This window comes from Cherax quadricarinatus, chromosome 7, assembly GCF_038502225.1.
Source record: "Cherax quadricarinatus isolate ZL_2023a chromosome 7, ASM3850222v1, whole genome shotgun sequence".
NCBI lineage: Eukaryota > Metazoa > Arthropoda > Malacostraca > Decapoda > Parastacidae > Cherax > Cherax quadricarinatus.
Genome location: NC_091298.1, coordinates 56288044 through 56305280, shown reverse-complemented (window position 1 = coordinate 56305280; position 17237 = coordinate 56288044). Strand labels below are relative to the sequence as shown.

The 17237-nt window shown below is 42.1% G+C and overlaps 1 long non-coding RNA gene across 1 annotated transcript in view; it reads right to left on the bottom strand.

Moving 5' to 3' along the window:
- Positions 1-16715, bottom strand: part of LOC138852362 (uncharacterized) — a 37137-nt gene extending 20422 nt beyond the window's left edge. Inside the window, exon 1 of the long non-coding RNA XR_011391692.1 lies at positions 16288-16715. This is a non-coding gene — a long non-coding RNA (uncharacterized lncRNA). The remainder of the gene's footprint in view (positions 1-16287) is intronic.
- Between the last annotated feature and the right edge of the window lie 522 nt (positions 16716-17237).

Here is a 17237-nt window from a genome sequence, read left to right as displayed (position 1 = left end):
GAACCCGGGCCCTCCGTGTGTGAAGCGGGAGCTTTAGCCACCAGGCCACCAGACCAGGTGGAGCAGGACGGCTATATATAGGCAGGAAGAGGTGGAGGTAGTAGTGGCTCTGTGGCCTCATGACTCCAGTTTCTTCCAATCTTTTCTTGAAGCTCTTAATAATCTTGCCCCTTCCATTAGTTTAAGGCTGAATGGGAATCTAATTCCTTGCTTCCTTTCCTTGATGTCCATGTCCACCGCTCAGATACAGGTTTTTCCTTTTCCGTTTACCGTAAACCTATGCACAGTGGCATGTACATTCACTACTTTTCCTATCATGCTTCCCCTGTCAAGAAAAGTGTTCTTATCTCCCTCTTTCTCCATGCCCTCCGCATCTGTGATCCTCAGTTCCTTCCAGCAGAAATTTCCACTCTTCATAATTCGTTCTCCCGTCTTGGCTACCCTTCCCATTTCATAGACTCTGTATAACGGGCTTATTTGGTATTCTGGTAGCGGGTGGTTAAATGATATACGTCTTCGGAGGCTTCTTTGTTTATTGTTAAGTCGTTGTGGGTTACACAGACTTGTGTGTTTGTGCCCATGGCCCGGGCAGGGCCATGCCCACGAGAGAGAGCTGGGAGTACTTGTGTCTTGATGCCAGGCCGCTGTGTGAGTGAGGGCGAGGCAAGTCTGGGCATACTGAAGTGGCAAGGCCTATAGATGGCAGCACTTGAGTGGCGCGAAATATGAACTAAGCTGGCAGACAGCATGGGCTGTCTGTGCAGACAGTACAGGCTGTCTACATACGCTCGGCCACCTATCGCGCGTCGTCCCGACGCGACAATACTGGTAGTAAAAGAAACTCGGTCTCTCTCTCGTAGGAACAGGGCACAGAACACAAAATAAAAACATATATATACATATGGACATGGAAAAAAACTTCCTACAGGGAGGGAAGAAAAAAACATGTGGGGTGTGCTAAACATCGTGGTCAAAGGCAATGAGCGTCGATGGGCATCACTGCACGACTTCCTGCGTCTGGACAGATACTGCAACACGGGAGACATCGCTGCGGCTGAGCTGTGACGTAACAGGGTACGGTCTCCTCTGGAACGGTGAAGCAGACATCGTAGGAGTCGCTGCAGGTTTTCACTCAACCTGGGGCACGACATGCTGGTGCCCTCGAGTGAGGCGTCGACAAAACTCGGCAACTGGGCAGGACTTCTGGCAAGCGACTCAGGAGGACACTTCTCGACTGGTACTGTCGCTGGGCTGTCACTGCCGGCGAGCGTGGAGCGAGTTGTGGAGCGAGTCGTGGCAGAGACGATTGGGCGAAACATCTGGGAGTCGTAACATCATACACCAGACTGCAGTGAGAGAGCTAGAAGTCAAAGTGACATCTTCTTTGTGCAGGCTGCTCACTGAAGCTTGTGACACGAGGCTGACACAGCGCCTGCCGACAGGGCTGGCTGCGGCTTGACGAGTATCATCTCTCGACAGTTGGAGTTATAGCAGAGGTTAGCCTAAGCATCCCCAGACTTGTTTCTCTACATATAACTGCACTCTGACGGTCTGGAGGTGAAGTGAAACAAATCTCGATGGGAATCGTAGCAGGTACGATTCTGCAGAACACCACGAGCGACGAGCATAAAAGCTTTCTGTACAAGGGGGCTCATACGCTCAGGGCTGAGAAATCAGCTGTCAAACACTGGTCACGCGGGTGACTTAGCACAGTGGTGCAACTCAAGGGTCTGACCACAGACCTCACTGGACACACGGAAAACTTACAAACACACCGCTGTACATACGGTACAACATGGCTTAACTAGCAAATGATGCTTTTCTGCGCATAAAACTGACTAAGACATACTAAAATGTGAGAACACTGACTGAGAGGAATTAATTAACACACGACATATATCTTCTCTCAATCTTCTCGACAATACTGAAATAATTACTAGAACACTCGATGTGACATCATGTGATGTCAGGTGTGATGTCACAAGGTGACGTCAGCAGCAGTGACGTCAACAGACATCTCGAGGTGACGTCAGGCAGACATCGTGAGGTGACGTCAGCAGACATCGTGACGTCATGAAGTCGGGCAGCATCGTGGGTGGCGTCGATGTGATGCGGGCAGCAGACCACAGCATGAGGCCTGGGACATCTGGTAACTCACGTGGCTTTGTAGGTCTACGTGACATTGCCCACACCCACGTGACGTCGTGATCCACGTAGCTTCGAGTGGCCTCGGGCACTCGGATACACAGCACTGGCAATGAATTCATACGAAAAACAGCAGAAAACACAGCAGAGGGAGTGGGCAGTGGTGAGTGTATGGTAGTGTGGTGGCGAGGAGCGTGCGTGAGTGTATGGCAGGGCGGGCATCTGGCCATTCCTCCTCCTCCTCCACCCACAAACACGTGGAGAAGCTCACACTGGACGCAGAAATCACCACAAAACTCACCTCTGGCTTGCTGAAACAGCTGTGCTGAGCTGAACAACAACAGCAACATACAAGTGACGCTGAACACGTGACTTGAGAAACAGCGTGGGGTCACTGGGACGCCACTTACAATTCTCGGAGAATTTCGGCAAATTTCGGCTGGATCCTGCTAGTACCTGTGTCTGGATGCTCAAACGTGCAGACACGACATCAGGATAACTCGTTGAGAGACGGATGCTTCTTGTGTAGGGTGATGAAGTGAAGATGACTTCATACCTCTTCCTCCCTCTCTCCAGGCAAACACAACTGCTGCGAGCACCGCTGTCACCATTTATAACGGGCTTATTTGGTATTCTGGTAGCGGGTGGTTAAATGATATACGTCTTCGGAGGCTTCTTTGTTTATTGTTAAGTCGTTGTGGGTTACACAGACTTGTGTGTTTGTGCCCATGGCCCGGGCAGGGCCACGCCCATGAGAGAGAGCTGGGAGTACTTGTGTCTTGATGCCAAGCCGCTGTGTGAGTGAGGGCAAGGCAAGTCTGGGCATACTGAAGTGGCAAGGCCTATAGATGGCAGCACTTGAGTGGCGCGAAATATGAACTAAGCTGGCAGACAGCATGGGCTGTCTGTGCAGACAGTACAGGCTGTCTACATCTGCCCTCTCACGTGCTAAACGCAATTTCTTCTCTCCCAAACTCTCTACTCATGGGAACTCTTCTATCCTCTGCCTTCCCTACATTTCCGGTCTTTCTAATCTCAACAATTCTCTCCGTCCCTTAGACATCAAACTTACCTTCCGCCAGACTAACACTCTTCGCACTAATCTCGTTCATACCTCTCCTCCCTCTACAGATGTTCCTGGTGTCTACTCTATTTCTTGCTCCTCCTGTCCTCTTCAATACTTCGGAGAAACTGGTCGATCTCTTTCTGACAGACTTAGGGAGCACAAAAATAGTGTTAGGCTTGCTGACACTAACAGTGCTCTTTTCTGTCACGTCAGAGATCATAGCCATCCTATTGACTGGTCTTCTGCTAAAACTGTCTTCCCTACTTCCAACTCGAACAGTCGCCATCTAGTTGAATCCTCTCTAATACACAACTTTCCTTGTATGAACCTTAGCCCTGGCTTCGTCTCTGTAGATGCCTTCCTCTCCCACTACATTGTAAAATGCTCCAAACTTCAGAACACCCGTGACTTAACCTGAATCCTCATTTTTTCTTTCTTTTTCTTCTTCCTCTTCCCCTTTCCTCTTTCGTTTTCTCCTCTGGGTTGTCTTTCTCTCTCCTGTCTCGTGTTTCTGTTCCTTCTTCATTTATTTTATTTCACCACTTCCCCTTTCACGCACCTCTGCGCGCTTGCTCTCCCTCTGTGGGCATCTAGCTCTCTTGCAGTGCTCCCCTTCCTTTGTTTTTGACTGGCTCGTCTTCCTTATTTCCCACTTCTACCACTACCACTACTACTACCTCTTCTTCTTCTACTACTACTACAACTACTGATGAAATTAAGACACATGTGCGGCGTCTGGTTGTCTTTGTTGTGGACGTTTCGTCATCCAGTGGCTGGCTGGATGGCGAAACGTCTACGATGGGGATGCCCGGGTGTTGTGCATGTGTCTTAATTTCATCTTGTCGGTATTATATACAATTCTTGTACTACTACTACTACCTCCACCTCTTCCTGCCTATATATAGCCATCCTGCTCCACCTCTGTTAGTGTGACTTTGTCAATGGTCCAAGTCGGACCGAAACGTCGTCGTAAGCTTCTCTCTTTTATGTGCGGGTTATTTGTGTATCGTTCCAGTCACGGTATTGTGCCTTTTTGTTATTTATTTGTAGAGGCAGTGGTTGAGGCAATGGTAGAGGCAGTGCATGAGGCAGTGGGTGAGGCAGTGGGTGAAACAATGGTTGAGGCAGTGTTTGAGGCAGTGGTCGAGGCAGTGGTCGAGGCAGTGGGTGAGGCAGCGGTTGAGGCACTGGTAGAGGCAGTGGTTGAGGCAATGGTAGAGGCAGCAGTTGAGGCAGTGGTTTCTTTTTCTGTCTCATAAACACGCTAAGATAACAGGGATATCTTGCTACTCCTACTTACACTTTGGTCACACTTCACAGACACGCACATGCATATATATATATACATACATCTAGGTTTTTCTCCTTTTTCTAAATAGCTCTTGTTCTTTTTTATTTCTTCTATTGTCCATGGGGAAGTGGAAAAGAATCTTTCCTCCGTAAGCCATGCGTGTCGTATGAGGCGACTAAAATGCCGGGAGCAATGGGCTAGTAACCCCTTCTCCTGTATACAATTACTAAAAAAAGAGAAGAAGAAAAACTTTATAAAACTGGGTTGCTTAAATGTGCGTGGATGTAGTGCAGATGACAAGAAACAGATGATTGCTGATGTTATGAATGAAAAGAAGTTGGATGTCCTGGCCCTAAGCGAAACAAAGCTGAAGGGGGTAGGAGAGTTTCAGTGGGGGGAAATAAATGGGATTAAATCTGGAGTATCTGAGAGAGTTAGAGCAAAGGAAGGGGTAGCAGTAATGTTAAATGATCAGTTATGGAAGGAGAAAAGAGAATATGAATGTGTAAATTCAAGAATTATGTGGATTAAAGTAAAGGTTGGATGCGAGAAGTGGGTCATAATAAGCGTGTATGCACCTGGAGAAGAGAGGAATGCAGAGGAGAGAGAGAGATTTTGGGAGATGTTAAGTGAATGTATAGGAGCCTTTGAACCAAGTGAGAGAGTAATTGTGGTAGGGGACTTGAATGCTAAAGTAGGAGAAACTTTTAGAGAGGGTGTGGTAGGTAAGTTTGGGGTGCCAGGTGTAAATGATAATGGGAGCCCTTTGATTGAACTTTGTATAGAAAGGGGTTTAGTTATAGGTAATACATATTTTAAGAAAAAGAGGATAAATAAGTATACACGATATGATGTAGGGCGAAATGACAGTAGTTTGTTGGATTATGTATTGGTAGATAAAAGACTGTTGAGTAGACTTCAGGATGTACATGTTTATAGAGGGGCCACAGATATATCAGATCACTTTCTAGTTGTAGCTACACTGAGAGTAAAAGGTAGATGGGATACAAGGAGAATAGAAGCATCAGGGAAGAGAGAGGTGAAGGTTTATAAACTAAAAGAGGAGGCAGTTAGGGTAAGATATAAACAGCTATTGGAGGATAGATGGGCTAATGAGAGCATAGGCAATGGGGTCGAAGAGGTATGGGGTAGGTTTAAAAATGTAGTGTTAGAGTGTTCAGCAGAAGTTTGTGGTTACAGGAAAGTGGGTGCAGGAGGGAAGAGGAGCGATTGGTGGAATGATGATGTAAAGAGAGTAGTAAGGGAGAAAAAGTTAGCATATGAGAAGTTTTTACAAAGTAGAAGTGATGCAAGGAGGGAAGAGTATATGGAGAAAAAGAGAGAAGTTAAGAGAGTGGTGAAGCAATGTAAAAAGAGAGCAAATGAGAGAGTGGGTGAGATGTTATCAACAAATTTCGTTGAAAATAAGAAAAAGTTTTGGAGTGAGATTAACAAGTTAAGAAAGCCTAGAGAACAAATGGATTTGTCAGTTAAAAATAGGAGAGGAGAGTTATTAAATGGAGAGTTAGAGGTATTGGGAAGATGGAAGGAATATTTTGAGGAATTGTTAAATGTTGATGAAGATAGGGAAGCTGTGATTTCGTGTATAGGGCAAGGAGGAATAACATCTTGTAGGAGTGAGGAAGAGCCAGTTGTGAGTGTGGGGGAAGTTCGTGAGGCAGTAGGTAAAATGAAAGGGGGTAAGGCAGCCGGGATTGATGGGATAAAGATAGAAATGTTAAAAGCAGGTGGGGATATAGTTTTGGAGTGGTTGGTGCAATTATTTAATAAATGTATGGAAGAGGGTAAGGTACCTAGGGATTGGCAGAGAGCATGCATAGTTCCTTTGTATAAAGGCAAAGGGGATAAAAGAGAGTGCAAAAATTATAGGGGGATAAGTCTGTTGAGTGTACCTGGTAAAGTGTATGGTAGAGTTATAATTGAAAGAATTAAGAGTAAGACGGAGAATAGGATAGCAGATGAACAAGGAGGCTTTAGGAAAGGTAGGGGGTGTGTGGACCAGGTGTTTACAGTGAAACATATAAGTGAACAGTATTTAGATAAGGCTAAAGAGGTCTTTGTGGCATTTATGGATTTGGAAAAGGCGTATGACAGGGTGGATAGGGGGGCAATGTGGCAGATGTTGCAAGTGTATGGTGTAGGAGGTAGGTTACTGAAAGCAGTGAAGAGTTTTTACGAGGATAGTGAGGCTCAAGTTAGAGTATGTAGGAAAGAAGGAAATTTTTTCCCAGTAAAAGTAGGCCTTAGACAAGGATGTGTGATGTCACCGTGGTTGTTTAATATATTTATAGATGGGGTTGTAAGAGAAGTAAATGCGAGGGTCTTGGCAAGAGGCGTGGAGTTAAAAGATAAAGAATCACACACAAAGTGGGAGTTGTCACAGCTGCTCTTTGCTGATGACACTGTGCTCTTGGGAGATTCTGAAGAGAAGTTGCAGAGATTGGTGGATGAATTTGGTAGGGTGTGCAAAAGAAGAAAATTAAAGGTGAATACAGGAAAGAGTAAGGTTATGAGGATAACAAAAAGATTAGGTGATGAAAGATTGAATATCAGATTGGAGGGAGAGAGTATGGAGGAGGTGAACGTATTCAGATATTTGGGAGTGGACGTGTCAGCGGATGGGTCTATGAAAGATGAGGTGAATCATAGAATTGATGAGGGAAAAAGAGTGAGTGGTGCACTTAGGAGTCTGTGGAGACAAAGAACTTTGTCCTTGGAGGCAAAGAGGGGAATGTATGAGAGTATAGTTTTACCAACGCTCTTATATGGGTGTGAAGCGTGGGTGATGAATGTTGCAGCGAGGAGAAGGCTGGAGGCAGTGGAGATGTCATGTCTGAGGGCAATGTGTGGTGTGAATATAATGCAGAGAATTCGTAGTTTGGAAGTTAGGAGGAGGTGCGGGATTACCAAAACTGTTGTCCAGAGGGCTGAGGAAGGGTTGTTGAGGTGGTTCGGACATGTAGAGAGAATGGAGCGAAACAGAATGACTTCAAGAGTGTATCAGTCTGTAGTGGAAGGAAGGCGGGGTAGGGGTCGGCCTAGGAAGGGTTGGAGGGAGGGGGTAAAGGAGGTTTTGTGTGCGAGGGGCTTGGACTTCCAGCAGGCATGCGTGAGCGTGTTTGATAGGAGTGAATGGAGACAAATGGTTTTTAATACTTGACGTGCTGTTGGAGTGTGAGCAAAGTAACATTTATGAAGGGATTCAGGGAAACCGGCAGGCCGGACTTGAGTCCTGGAGATGGGAAGTACAGTGCCTGCACTCTGAAGGAGGGGTGTTAATGTTGCAGTTTAAAAACTGTAGTATAAAGCACCCTTCTGGCAAGACAGTGATGGAGTGAATGATGGTGAAAGTTTTTCTTTTTCGGGCCACCCTGCCTTGGTGGGAATCGGCCGGTGTGATAATAAAATAAAAAAAAATAAATAATAATAATACATATTACTAATAACATGTATTATTATTATTATTATTAATAACATGTATGTTATTAAATACCGCTGCCTCAACTGCTGCCTCAACTGCTGCCTCACCCACTGCCTCACCCAATGCCTCAACCGCTTCCCCAACCACTGCCTCTACCACTCCAGTCACACTCAATCTACAAGCACCAAACACAATGAATTATTGTGAAATGTTTGGAAGAGCACGGAGACTAATGCTCACTCCAGCATAAACAAAGCCACACTGACGATGTGTCAACCACTCCTTCGTATTTTTGTACAATTTCTTTCTTCAATTCTATCATTTATTATAATTATTATTATTATTATTATTATTATTATTATTACTACTACTACTATTGTTATTATTAGCAGTAGCAGAAATGTTTGATTCTTTGCTGTGTTCAAGAGTCAACACATGATGTCACCATCCAATACCTGCTTGAATAGTCATTCCAATATGCAATCATGAATGGGTTTACATTATTTATACTGTAGTTTAATAGCAAATAATGAACAAACAAAACACTCACCACACTGGTGGGAGGGCTGGCTGCCAGTTGGGGGGGTCGGAGGGAGAGTAGTAGGGACTCGCAGGTGGCGGGAAACTTAAATATGATTTGGCGGCTGGGAATTTGGAGGCTGGGAATTTGGCGGTTGGTAATTCGCGAATGTGTGAAGCCCGCAAAAGTTGAAAACGTGAATGTTGAGGGAGACCTGTATTTTCCTGCTTTTTATGAAACAAGATTCAATTATATTCCTGTCGACCATGGACTTGCTTGATACAACTTTCTCAACTTTTTGAAAATCAATTGGATGGTTAAAATCTCTCACATGAATAAATAGAGCATTGAAATCTTGTCCAGTTCTAATGCTATATTTATGTTGTTTTAATCTTAGTTTGAGATTTTTACCAGTTTGACCGTAATAAACTTTATCGCAAATTTTACAAGGAATCTTATAGACACATCCGTCAGCATTTTGGGGGGAATTCTTTATCAAAATTTTTTTTTACTGTATCAAGATTTTTATATACAACTTAAAAATACAGTAAAAAAAACCTTTTAATTAAGAATTCCCCCCAAAATGCTGACGGATGTGTCTATAAGATTCCTTGTAAAATTTGCGATAATGTGAGTAGTCATGAAAGCGCCTGGAATTTCTCTATTCTTTCACAGTGGTTGTTTTGCATATTCTGAAATCACCTGTTTACTGTGATCTTATTGCGCACAATCACACACACACACACACACACACACACACACACACACACACACGGGGCCAGGAGCTAAGACTCGACCCCTGTAACCACAAATAGGTGAGTACACACACACACACACACACACACAGACACACACACACACACACACACACACACACACACATTATATATATATATATTATATATATATATATATATATATATATATATATAATTTATATATATATATATATATATATATATATATATATATATATATATATATATATATATATATATATATATATATATATATATATATATATATTAAGCAAATTAATTCCTAAACTTTAGCTGTTGTTCTTGATACAAATTTATTTTAATTACAAATGTATTTGTTAGTAAAAATGTAGAAATGAAAAGCCACAATAAAATGAGTTTACCAAGAGGTATTTGGAGGTGCTGGCCAACTCCATAAGGTGGGCAGTGAACAAACTGACACCTTAAGGACGGTACAGCAGCTACACCATAACCAGAAATAGAAGATTAACATTGGCCTTATGCAAGAAACCCTGTGATACTACCAACTGCATCTTCCTCTTCAATGAGGTATACAGTAAGGATAAATATCACTTGCTTTTATTTCAACTGGGTGATCATCTAAAGTCAATTCGTTCAATAAACATCATAATTTACCATCAAAAATAGGAAATTTGCTTAAACTAAAAGCTTCACTTCTGAAAAAAATTAGCCATACCTTACACACACATTCTCAAAGTATCATCCTAGTGTTACTAGAAAAGATCTTAAATGACCTTACCTATGCACATACATACCTAGGGTATAAAGTAGCCACAGCTTCTAATTAAATGCCTTAACAAATATAAATCTTTCATTATATTGTAAATTACATAAAAATGTACAGGAAGTCTTCATCAGATTGAACATTTGGAAGAAATGTTGAATCATCATTCATGTACTACTATCATCAGTCCAACATATCATTAAAGCGATACACATAACCTGTAGTCAAATTTCTCGACTAATGCACTGAAAAATAATCCTTTCAATCAGCCATTCATGTCATGCCATTCATGTCTAGCTGTTAGATGGATACTAGTAAGCAAGTAGAGGACTCTATGAGAGATGACTAGATCTCTCATCAAGAAACTTTTGGTGTGTCATGCATTTTAGAAAATCAAGTGAAGTTATTAATGTTTTGATAGCATATGTTCCTGAATATACGTAATAAAAAAAATATGAAGGTTTTGAAACAATTCCAGTAATTTGCAATATCTACGACTGTTTCTATTTATGATTAAGCTTTCAAAAATATAGGTGCTGCTGGTGACAGATGATCTAAAGGTTTGTTTTGAATTATCCCAACACTTCGGTGATCAAAAGGAAAAAAATATATGGTGTAGCTATGTACAGGTATTAACAAATGACACAAATATATTGTACAGTGGACCCTCGGTTATTGGTCGTAATCCGTTCCAGAAGGTCGGCCTAAAACCGAAATAACATTTCCCATAAGAATTAATGTAAATCCAATTAATCCATTTCAGACATTCAAAAATATTAGCAAAAAATACATTTTTTAAAGATTAACTATGGATAGTTTTACATAGAGAAAACAATGAGTACATTCATTACTTATCTTAAAATATTTGTAGTCTTAATGTAGGGCGAGAGGTGAGTAGTATTTACACCTACCATCCGACTTAGAACCTGCTCAACTTACGACCACTCGACTTACGACTGTGTTTTTTATGCCAAATTTCTGGGAAATAAACAACTATTTGTGTTGTACACAGTGTATATCCTAAACCTTACAGTATAAAATATAGTACTAACAGCATAAAAAGTGAAGTAAAACTTGAAATACCAAAATAAAACAATAAAATAAAGTCATTACAAAAATGTTTTGTTGATATTCAGTAGTAAAGTTCGACTTACGACCATTTCGACTTATGACCGGTTTCTCGGAACCGAACTCGGTCGTAAGTCGGATGGTAGGTGTATTTGTAGGAAGTCAGTGCAGGCAGCGGTAGATGTAAGTAAACTACACAGCCATATTGTCACCATGTTCACTGAGTTTAATTGTTTCTAACAACTACCTTTAGATGCCATGATAAACAAAGGGAGAAGTAATGAATAATTCATGCTGAGAATTGTAAACAAACGCATATGATGCACGGTTACTGGGCGAGACGCCAGATTCACAGTTTTCTCTAATGCTGAATCAGAAAAAACGTAATGTTATGTATTTCTTACATAATTTTGAAGAAAATATCATATATGGACTAATGAAAATGTCTATATTAACCTAAAATAAGACATTTGATGTGCCCAAGAGTGATTATTGTTAAACATACATTGCATATAAACATTGATACACTCCCTGCATGCCTGCTACACTTCCTGTTTTCCGGAAAGCAGGAAGTATAGCAGGCATGCAGGGAGTGTAGCAGGTAGGCAGTGAGTGTAGCATGCTGCACTCACTGCCTGCCTGCTACACTCACTGCCTGCCTGCTACACTCACTGCCTGCCTGCTACACTCACTGCCTGCCTGCTACACTCACTGCCTGCTTGCTACACTCCCTGCATGCCTGCTACACTCCTTGCCTGTCTGCCTTGAATTTATTGTTTCTCACTTTCTTTACCAAAGGAACTTTACTAGGAACTTTCTTTGGGACCATGGTTACTATTTCGCAGTTGCACTTAATAACCACCAAAAACAATGGATTATAGCGAAATGTTTGGATGAATGAGCGGAAGCTTCCTCACTCGCCCAGACACAGCCATACTGATTCAGGAACGCATGAGCGGCTGGCGGTGGACGCATCCAATACGGCCGATAACCAGAAGCCGAAAAACTGGCCGATAAGCGGAACAGCCAATAACCGAGGGTCCACTGTACTATATAAAAAACATAAAAAAACATTTGTGCCAAGTAAAATATTACCCTTCTTTGGTACTAAGGTTAATGCTCAATTTTAATAAGCATTCATCAAATTAGCATTTAAAAGCAGTTTTATTTTTTAGTGACAATGGTTACCTTTGAATAAAAATATTTATATGATAAAATCAACTTTATGCAATTAAATATTTATATGATAAAATCAACTTTATGCAATTAAATATTTATAAGATAAAATTAACCTTATTCAGACTTTAAACTTGTCATTCTAGAAAAGCTTGAAGACAAGGAAGAATTAGTATAAGGAAACTCTCCCTCATAAAAAGTCTCCTAATAAGTTATATAGTACTAATAAGATGCACTTCTAACATGAGCCTTTAAATATGTAATTTTTTATAACTTAATAATCAATAAAATTTAAAAATAGTTGATAACATACGACATCAGAAAATTTCCCTATACTATCTTCCCCCACCCACCTGTTCCACCAGAGGTACTTCTCTCTCTTAAGAACCTTGGCAAATCACTATATACCTGGAGTTTACCTGGAGAGAGTTCCGGGGGTCAACGCCCCCGCGGCCCGGTCTGAGACCAGGCCTCCTGGTGGATCAGAGCCTGATCAACCAGGCTGTTGCTGCTGGCTGCACGCAAACCAACATACGAGCCACAGCCCGGCTGATCCGGAACTGACTTTAGGTGCTTGTCCAGTGCCAGCTTGAAGACTGCCAGGGGTCTGTTGGTAATCCCCCTTATGTGTGCTGGGAGGCAGTTGAACAGTCTCGGGCCCCTGACACTTATTGTATGGTCTCTTAACGTGCTAGTGACACCCCTGCTTTTCATTGGGGGGATGGTGCATCGTCTGCCAAGTCTTTTGCTTTCGTAGTGGGTGATTTTCGTGTGCAAGTTCGGTACTAGTCCCTCTAGGATTTTCCAGGTGTATATAATCATGTATCTCTCCCTCCTGCGTTCCAGGGAATACAGGTTTAGGAACCTCAAGCGCTCCCAATAATTGAGGTGTTTTATCTCCGTTATGCGCGCCGTGAAAGTTCTCTGTACATTTTCTAGGTCGGCAATTTCACCTGCCTTGAAAGGTGCTGTTAGTGTGCAGCAATATTCCAGCCTAGATAGAACAAGTGACCTGAAGAGTGTCATCATGGGCTTGGCCTCCCTAGTTTTGAAGGTTCTCATTATCCATCCTGTCATTGGTTGTTTTCTCACCCACTAGGCATAATCTGACATAACTAAACTAGTTTTAGGGAGGCACATATGTTGGTGGCTTCCTGTACGTGGGCAGAATGTTGGGATGAGGGTGGAGAGAGGCCCCATTTGTAGCAGTGAAGGGTGGGGGAGGCTGGTAGAAAGGAGCATCATCTGCTACATCACCAGATTGTAGATGGCAACGGTCAGAGGTGGGAGGTGTTGAAGAGGCAGCTGGAGATGACCCTCGCTGGTATTCTGGAGGAGGTAGCAGCAGCTTCTCATCCTTCATTATAACTGGACTCTTGGCTGGATTAAGTCTGTCTTCCAGTTCCTCTGTGAGGATAATGGGAATGCCCTTACTGACAAAAGTACGATCATCTGCCATTGTCATTTTTCCATAGCACTGTCAATGGTACAGGCAACATGCAATAATGGCAGCCAGGAGCAACATAGCAGGAATAATGAAGATGAGAAAGTGGTCATTGTCTTCTCCTTGAATATCCTCTTCAACTGGAGGATGGTGAATCTCCTCTTCAATATGGGGTGGTGTATCTTCACCTAGGCAGGCACCTGTAGGTTTTACAGACCCTTCTGTCACCTTGAAGTCTGGAGAGAATGCATCAATAAACTCTTGTAACAACTGACCATTACTATCAACCATAATTTCCCTTAGTTTTCTAATATCTTAAGTTGGACATGGCTCTGCTGGCCCATTGTGCCATGTTAGAATCACAGAACCTTTACGGAAACTGTCAACAATTGTGTGTTCTGCATCAGCATCACTGAACACTTCCTCTATTTATTCAATCAAAGGTGTTTTCTGGCATGCAACACTTACAAACTGTTGATAGTTAATCTCTTTCTTTGTGCAAAGCTCATCTCGAGGTAGGCTTAGCACTCCGTGAAATACAGTACAATAATGAGGGGACTTAGTTAATCGAAGTGTTACAGGTATACGTGCATATAACTTCTTGTTTACACTGTCAGCTGGTGGGGAAGGTCTATTACCTTATCTGACCTCTGAAGTGGCCTTCTAACATCTGGTGTTACATTCTGATCTCCAGTGGCATCTTCCTCACCTCTGTGTCACCTTCCTGACCTTAACCTAAATAAAACTTATCTTGAAGTAGACCATGTTTCTAGATACCCTGGTTTATTTTAATTCTTTATTTGGTTAAGTAATTTAGTTAAGTAATTACAGTGTATAGCTAGAAGAAATTTGTATTTTAACTCAAATGTTTATAAATGGGTCTAGGAACTGCAGGCTAATTTTTCTCAGTTAGGCTTACATGTAGGTTACCTATAGCTGCCTCGGAAGGTCACTGCCCTCAAGGCCTATCCCAAACCTGGTTGCTGATCTGATCAATCAGGCTATTGTATTTCCAGGAACTGAAGCTTAACTTCCTTAACTACCAATGTGGTAAGTCTGAAGATTGAAATTCGATTTCCTCACCCAGTCATGTGGTAGGTCTTAGAGCTGTAGCTCAACTACATCAGCTTATTACATGGCAGGTCAAGGAACTGTATTTAAACTCTCTCATCAAGGTATGCAGAAAGTCCAAAAACTGTACTTCAACTTCCCCAGCAAAGCCTGCACTGCAGTCAGTCTAGAAACTGTAGTTCAACTACTGATAATCATGTAATATGTGCAGGAAGTTAAGGTTAACAAATCATGTAGCAAGTCCAAGAATTGTAGTTCAATTTCCTCACTTAATGATATGGTAAGCTTAGGAGATGCAACATTTCCCCGATGAAAAACAGGGGCGCCACGAGTACACTGAGAGAACACAATAAGTGTCCGGGGCCCAAGAATATTCAGTTGCCGCCCAGCATACATAAGGGGGATTACCAATAGACCCCTGGCTGTCTTCAAGAAGGCACTGGACAGGCACCTAAAGTCAGTACCTGACCAACCAGGCTGTGGTTCATATGTCAGCTTGTTTGTGGCCAGCAGTAACAGCCTGCTTGATCAGACCCTGATCTGCCATGAGGCCTGGTCTCAGACCGGGCGTGGGGGCGTTGACCCCCCAAACCCTCTCCAGGTAAACTGCAGGTAAGTCACTGCGCTTTGTTCACATTCATCATTTCTGCGGCCTTCAATTCATTCTCTGTATTTTGGAAATAATTCATTTTATCTGACTTTTTTGGGTTATCCTAGGTAATCTAAATATGTTGCTATGTATGATAATCTATGTTAACTGTATTTATTTGTATCTGTACCTGAATAAAAATTTACTTACTAAGCTCACTTCATAAGCAAAACGTTTCAACAATAAAGACCGCAAAGGACACTTTGCCTGGACTTTTTTGGGTTATGCTAGGTAATTTACACTATGTATGATAATTGTACCTATGTGTTCTTGTACTCGCCTAATTGTGGTTGCAGGGGTCGAGACACAGCTCCGGTGCCCAAATAAACTTACAACTTAATTACATACTAAAGATACCCAACTGATTCACATATGTCTTGCTCATCAATCCAGGTACCTACTTACTGTTAAGTAATTTAAGGAAATTAGTAACAGCCCAGATCTGGGTGTTATAGTTGGTTCAAAGTTCACAATGTATTGTGTCCGTAAAATTTGTATGCATTGAAACGATTATAAAAAAAAAACTGTTTTGTATGTAAAGCCTAAATGAAACCTGTCTTGTATTTTATTATGTAGCAGAACCAGATTTAAGCAATAAAAACCCCCAATGGAAAGGAGTTATACTTGATATTGTTGTTTATAGATTAAATCTACGTAAGCTATCATCAGTATATGTCTACAACATCTATGTACGTTCAGAAGCACTGTAGAAATTCATACTACTGTCAGTAAAATCATTTGTGGATTACCTAAATAAAGCTAGAAATTTTGTCGTATTAGGGAAGAAATTAATATAAATTCTATTTTATACGTTTTTACACATCATAACTACCTGATATTATCCCACTTCACAAAGGAAGCATAACAAACCTTCAAACTGTTTAACAGAATACTATAATTTCAGTAACTTACCTTAAATCTGGTGTAAAAATGCAATGTCCATAAAAATCCTACCCTGGGTTATGACAGTGTTGGGGGATTATAGGTCCACCACGACCAGCGCCGTAACGAGTCCTTCATCCCGGTCACCGGCCAAGATAAGATAAGATAAGATAAGATAAGATTTTGTTCGGATTTTTAACCCCGGAGGGTTAGCCACCCAGGATAACCCAAGAAAGTCAGTGCGTCATCGAGGACTGTCTAACTTATTTCCATTGGGGTCCTTAATCTTGTCCCCCAGGATGCGACCCACACCAGTCGACTAACACTCAGGTACCTATTTGCTGCTAGGTGAACAGGACAATAGGTGTATGGAAACGTGTCGGAATTTCCACCCGCCGGGAATCGAACCCGGGCCCTCCGTGTGTGAAGCGGGAGCTTTAGCCACCAGACCACCGGGCCAAGAAGATTTTGTCCGTTAATATAACCTGGAGGGATAATAACCCAGGTAAAAAGTTTATTTAGTCGAAAGTATAAATAGGTACAATTATCATACACAGTGTAGATTACCTAGGACAACCTCTCCCAGAAAAGTCAGTGATTTATTTCCATTGTCTACCTGGAAGGTGTTCTGGGGGGGTCAACGGCCCCATGGCCCAGTCCTTGACCTGGTCTTGACATACTATATAGAAAGCCTCTGGTTATGTAGATCATTTCTGGAAACTTAGGTTAATCTAATCCCCAGGATGCGACCCACAACAGTCGATTATAACACCCAGGTATCTACTTACTGCGGTGAACAGGAACAACATAAGGAAACACGACCAATGTTTCCACTCGTCCGTGGATCGAACTCCGGCCCCGGTGTGTGAGCTGAGGCAGCTATTACTTGAGCCACGAGATCCAAGAAACACTGTCCAGATATCAAAACTGATATGGACATTGTTTGTCTTCAGAAAATACAAAGCTGTTCGTGAATTAGG